The sequence below is a fragment of the Dipodomys merriami genome, unplaced genomic scaffold, assembly GCF_024711535.1.
Source record: "Dipodomys merriami isolate MVZ:Mamm:240054 unplaced genomic scaffold, mDipMer1.0.p SCAF_24, whole genome shotgun sequence".
Classification (NCBI taxonomy): Eukaryota; Metazoa; Chordata; class Mammalia; order Rodentia; family Heteromyidae; genus Dipodomys; species Dipodomys merriami.
The window spans coordinates 10,095,732-10,102,125 of record NW_027203826.1 but is presented as its reverse complement, the minus strand read 5'-3'; the positions used below and the strand labels follow the sequence as shown (position 1 = coordinate 10,102,125).

General features: G+C 37.1%; 1 pseudogene; it reads right to left on the bottom strand.

Moving 5' to 3' along the window:
* Positions 1-826: 826 nt before the first annotated feature.
* Positions 827-983, bottom strand: LOC138835859 (U2 spliceosomal RNA; annotated as a pseudogene).
* Between the last annotated feature and the right edge of the window lie 5,411 nt (positions 984-6,394).

The window sequence follows — 6,394 nt, the reverse complement described above, 5'->3', positions numbered from 1 at the left end:
ATTATTCATACATATGAGAATCTTTCAGTCATTAGAAATGGGTGCTGAGCATAAAGAAAACAAAAAAAAAGGCTTATAACATCCTGTCACCATTTAAAAATCTGTTTTATGCTCACATTTTAGTTCTAATTATTTTTCTAGCATTACTATACCATTCTAAGTCACAGAATAGTAATTTTAAAAAATATCAAGTAATTTACACATTTATGTTAGGATATTTTATAATCTTATCGTAAGGCTAGGGATATGAGAACATGTGGACTTTGTATATTTACAGTGGAAAGGAATTTCTGTTTAGAGATCAACAGAAATAAAATATCACATATGAGGTGATATAAAAATACAGAATAGCCAGGTGCTAGTGGCTCATGCCTATAATCCTAGCTAGTCAGGAGACTGAGATCTGAAGATCATGGTTCAAAGCCAGCCCTGTTAAGAATGTTTGTAAGACTCTTATCTCGAATAAACCACTCAAAAAACCAGAAGTGGTGCTGTGGCTCAAGTGGTAGAGCACAGCTTGGGCTGAAGAGCTGAGAGACGGAGCCCAGACCCAGAGTTCAAGCCCTATGACTGACCAAAAAAAAAAAAAAAAAAGCCAGAATAAATTAATTATATTTGATTTCAGTGTCCTGCTTCTTGTAAATACATTTTTTCTAATTTGAGGAGGTTAAGGGAACTAACAAAATGCTGAAATAAGGATACAGGATGACCCATTGTAACAAAGGGATGTACAAGACACTATGTTGAAAATGAACTTTACAATTTGAGGGTGGAGCGGAGGAGCTGGGGAGGTGGGGAGAGAAGGGATGGTAAGGAAAAAACAAAAGAGGGGGTAACAGTGCTTAATAAGAATTGGACTCATTACTTTACTCATGTAACTGTAACCCCTCTGTACAGTATCTTTACAATAAAATAATATAAAAAAATCTGGCTGGTAAAAACAGATACTACACTCGATATTAGCCAAAAGACCGAGAAGCAATTTCTTTCTCTCACCCCCCCACCCCCGTTTCAGATTATTATTCCCAGTTGTCACTGTTTTTGATCTCTGTACACTTTCTCTTGTATATAATTTTTTTTTTTTTTGTCAGTCATGGGGCCTGAACTCTGGGCCTAGGCGCTGTCCCTCAGCTCTTCAGCTCAAGGCTAGTGCTCTACCACTTGAGCCACAGCACCACTTCCAGCTTTTTCTGTTTATATGGTGCTAAGGAAACGAACCCAGGGCCTAATGCTTGCGAGGCAAGCATTCTATCACTTAGCCACCTTCCCAGCCTCTTGTATATAAATTTATCTGATTTGTGGAAGTGAAGGGGAATCACAGAAATGGTGGGACAAAGAATGATCCATTCATTCAACAGTGACACTCACTAGAGGCTATGTTGGAAAATAACCTTACAACTTGGGAAAAAGGGGGATCAGGAGGGGAAAAGTGGGAGAAAATGAGGGAATGGTAACACTATTCAAAAAGAAATGTACTCCTTACCAGATTATGCAACTGTAACTCCTCTGTACATCACCTTTAAAATAAAATTCAAATTAAAAAATGGCTGGAGAATTGCCAAAAAAAAAAGAAAAGATCTAACAGTTTACAGAATTTTACTATGTTCTTAATGTCTAACTCATTAGAGAATATATTAAGGATCTTCAGATAAACTAGTAAATTGCTGTAAGTTGCTTTAAAAAGCCAGCCTGGAGCTGGGTGTCAGTGGCTCAGGCTGTAATCTTAACTACTCAGGAGGCTGAGATCTGAGAATCATGGTTTGATGACAGCCCTGGTAGGAAAGACTATAAGGCTCTTATCACCAGTTAATCACTAGAAAATCCAGAAGTGATGTGGTTCAAGTGTTGGAGGACTTCAGTCCTGAGCAAAAAAGCTCAGGAATGACACCCAGGTCCTGCTTTTTTGCCCCAGGACATACTCTCTCTCTCACTGTCTCTCTCTGTCTCTCCTTGTCTCTGTCTCTGTCTCTGTCTCTCTCTGTCTTTCTTTCCCTCCCTCCCTCTCTCACACACATATACATTCATGCAGAAAACTAAGTAAGCTTCCCTAAGTGAATAAATGCTGAACTAGGAATTAGAGAAGATGAAGGTAGAGAAATCAGCTGGGAAGCTACAACAGAAAGATATAGTAGATAAATAAAATCTACAATGTGAGACATTAAAATGAAACAAAGGAGAAAATACCTCCTCAGTGCTTGACCAAGGCCAATGCCTTGCTCTGGAATGGTCCTTACATGACTAACTCCTTCTCTGATTCTGTGCTTTATGACAAATGATGTCTTTTTTTTTTTTTTTTAAGAATTTTCCTTATAAAGTCCTTCAGCACTTTTACTTCATAATACTGTTTGATTGACTTTGTAGTTACTACCATTTGCTGAAATTACCTTGGTCATTCAGGTCTTATTTATTTGCCAGCTTTCTCCTTTGAAATCACTACAATTCAAGCACAAAAATATCAGATTTTATCTCTTGTTCATCACAGAGTCCTTGGGATTCTGAGCACTCAGCAGATGCATGTTGAAGAATAAATGAAATAATGAATAGTGAGTATTTGATAAGTGATTGTTGAATAAGTGTGGAAATCATAGAGCTGAATAAAGTCTCTTGAGCTCATGAAGCTTTCATTATAGCAAATTGTTTATTATCTACTCGATGAAAAGGAGTGTTCTCTGAAGTTCAAAAAGAATTTTGGAAGGTTGTTTTTCCTGATGTTCTGTGTGTGTGTGTGTGTGTGTGTGTGTGTGTGTGTGTGTGTGTGTGTGTGTGTGTGTAAAAAATATATATAGAATATGTATAAATATATATTTAAACTCAAATTTATAGTTACAGAATTTAAAATCGATTTTTGTGAAGTATAGCTGCTGTCTTTTTCACATTATATTATCTGTGTAAATTGCTTACCTTTCCCTAAATCCAATTTTCCTTATGTAATATATAAGAATATGTTTTAAAAAGTTAGTCATTTATGCTTTTACTTATTAAAGAAAGCAATTTGTCCAAACTTTTAACGAGTAACAACTGTTTTAGTCAACCTTCACCAGCCTTGGAGGACAGTAACACAATTATCAGTGAACTCAAGGAAACCCTGCTCACCCTCAAGCTATGTTAACTCAGAACAGCCAGAGAGGAGGCTCACAGCATGTGATTAGATCGTATACAAAGCCTATGATCGGTGAAACTGGAACTGTGCTTTAATTGGTGTAGTTTCACTTTTTACCCATACTGCTCACCATATTCCAGCTCTTTTGGAATCATCCAGGAGACACCCTCCTGTGCTTCTTCTTGGTGGTGTCAAGTTAGACCTCAATGAAAGATTCTCTCTAATACTCTTTTCTTACCTAATTGTGATCTTTACCATACATAGGTAAAGCCAAATTCAGCTGGTAACACAGACAACAAATATTGGTACTTGCAACACACGTTGGCAGAGGCAATACAGCTGCCGTAGTAGTAAGATGCCTAAGAGTTCCAGAAAACAACCAGGGGAGAGAGAGCAGGAACACAGGAGGCTGCGATAGAGAAGAATGGTGAAAATAGAAGGCAGTCTTCTATGAAGAGCCAAAGATGAGGAGCTATAGATCAATCGGAGCAATATCCCAAGCGCTAAGGAGGGTTCCAGGTCGAGTTCCAATAGCTGTAATGCTTCTTGTTGCGTAAGAGTCATGGATCCTAGCTGGCACCCATGGTGTACGCCTATAATTCTAGTTCACTTAGAAGATCAAGCTTCAAAGCCAGAAAGAACAGAATATTCAGTGGGACTCTATCTCCAATTAATCAGCAACACACACACACACACACACACACACACACACACACACACACACACACACGGACGTACCAATAGAAATAGCCAAAGCTTAATAGCTGTAGAAATAACTGTGCCTGAGTCGCTGATTTCTACTAGTGCTGGCTGCTGTTAATTGCAGAGGTTCAGCATTGAACCTCTGAGAGCCATAAGCCTCTAATCTGAGCACACACGCTATACATATCCAGCTTGTAAAGGTTGAGCTATAAGCCTCTTGTTCTTAAGGTTTGAAACTCTACACAAGGGCAAAAGACTTGAGGTAGAAAAATAATATAACTAAAATATTCAAGTAATAAAAATGCAATCAATATAGGATCCAAAGTGAGTAGAAGAAAAACAATAGTATTTTTACATCACACAAACAAACAGGTATGGACTGTGTAGGGTTTTTGAGTTTCTCTATTAGATCATCAATATTGCTAATATATCTTACCAAGATTGCAAGCCAGAATTCAACTTTTATCAAAAGTAGTCTCTAAGAAACTTTAGCAAGTTGAGAACGTAAGGCCAAAGAATGCATGAGGAATGGTTACTAAATTATTTGTGACCTAAAATTTGTTTAGAAGCTAAATATATTTTATGATCTGAAAATCTTGAAATTAAAATACAAGAGAATAAACTAGTCATTATTTTCAAATACCACTGCATTCTTTTGTTCTATTTCATAGTAAATATTCTTGAGGAAATTTTCTGTCTCGTTCTTTTTGAGTGCTAGAAAAGAAGGTAAACTTTGATTTATTTTTCAAAAACACTATTGATCTTCAAGTTACCCAATGCTATGGATAGCATTTTATACTTATTTTAGGTAATGTCTTCATTGTTTAGTTCTAAGACATAACTAACCATCATGACTTTTGAAAAAGGCAATCAGAAATGTAATTCATATAATTCAAAGAAAAAAAAAGAAATTACTATGTCTCAAAACACAGACAAAAATTGAGTGCCTTTGGGGCAGAGATAGTGTACAATAATGGCACTCCTGAATTTCTGCCAATAAAATGGGAATAATAGTACAATATTTGTTAATTTACATTTTGCTAGCAAAATTAAAATTTCAGAGTGCAATGCTAAACTGGCCTTATTTGAAGCATGAAGCTATTCCTGTGTACGAGGGGGGCTCAGTGACCATTGTTTGCTTCTATCCCCAATGCTGAACAGAGCCTAGTAATCACCAGATAATGAATAATGAAGTTTGAGGGCCTCTCTTTGATTTGCAGGTTTCATGAACATTTCAGGAATTTGAGATCTACAGGAGAAAAATAATGTAGAGAATCTCACAAAAAGGTGAGGATATCAGGGTGGAAGCTTTAGCCAGAATTTACCTCAGTGTAATATCGAATAACAATATAGCTTTCAAATATGCTAAGTGAAAGTGTTATCACTTAGCTAGCAATAAAATCAAACTTTCTAAAGGCTATCCATTTTTTTTCTTCCTTGGTCTAGAAATTGAAAACATTGTGAGACATTTTAGCACCATGAATTTCTTACCATGTGTGATTTGCTCTAACATATATTTCTGAATCAAAAGCAATGTTGTGTGAAATAATGCAAAGATGAAAACAGTATCAAAACAGCGATTTGTGCCACAGCACTGCTAATAAGAAGGGTGAATCTGTATTCAGAGAAGTCTATAGATGTAATAAGGAATCAAGGGAGTGAATGTTTCTCTACATTTTTACTATATACCATTTAAGGTCCTATTCAGAGTGTAAAAAGTGGTTAGTGAGTAACTATTCTCATTGATTTATTCATGAAAAACCTTCAATCCATGCTATTCTGTCTATGAGTTCATACCGCCAAGAAGTCAATGGATGCCACAGCACATTTCCTTTTGTCTACATAAATATTTATGTTCTATATTTTTCATTTGCTCTTCAGTTAACATTCATTCACAGAACACCAAAGTAGCTTTCTATGCTGTGTCCATTCAGACAAGTGCATGTAGTTCCTCCTTATACTTTTCTATAAGAACCTTTCTACTTGTATTCCTTACCATGGTCGGGCTATGCAACCAAAACATTAGGTATTGTTAATGCTCAGTGTAAATCCATTTTTCTGATTGTTTTTCAAAATGGATAGGAAGGTGACCTTAAGTCTGACCAAGGTCCTTTGAGGATACTATAAAGAAGCACATAATACTGCAGCCATCTACTTTTAGAAAGTACTATTTTTTGGGGGGGGTGTCCAGTCATGGGGCCTGAACTCTGGGCCTGGGCTCTGTCCCTCAGTTCTTCAGCTCAAGGCTAGCGCTCTACCACTTGAGTCACAGCACCACTTCTGGCTTTTTTGTTTTTGCTTATGTGGTGCTGAGGAATCAAACCCAGGACCTCATGCATGCAAGGCAAGCGCTCTACCACTGAGCCACCTTCCCAGCCCTAGAAAGTACTATTATAACCCCTGCTGTCACTGTATTTGATGTTGGTATAATTTGTGGAGGGCAAGGGAAAAAACAAATCGCTTAAACAGGCATAGAGTTGGACCCATTGCATCAATGAGATGTACACTTTGTTATGTCAAAATATGAACTTTACAACTTTTGGGGGGGGTGGGAGATGGGAAGGGATGTGAAGGGGAAACAAAGGAGGAGGC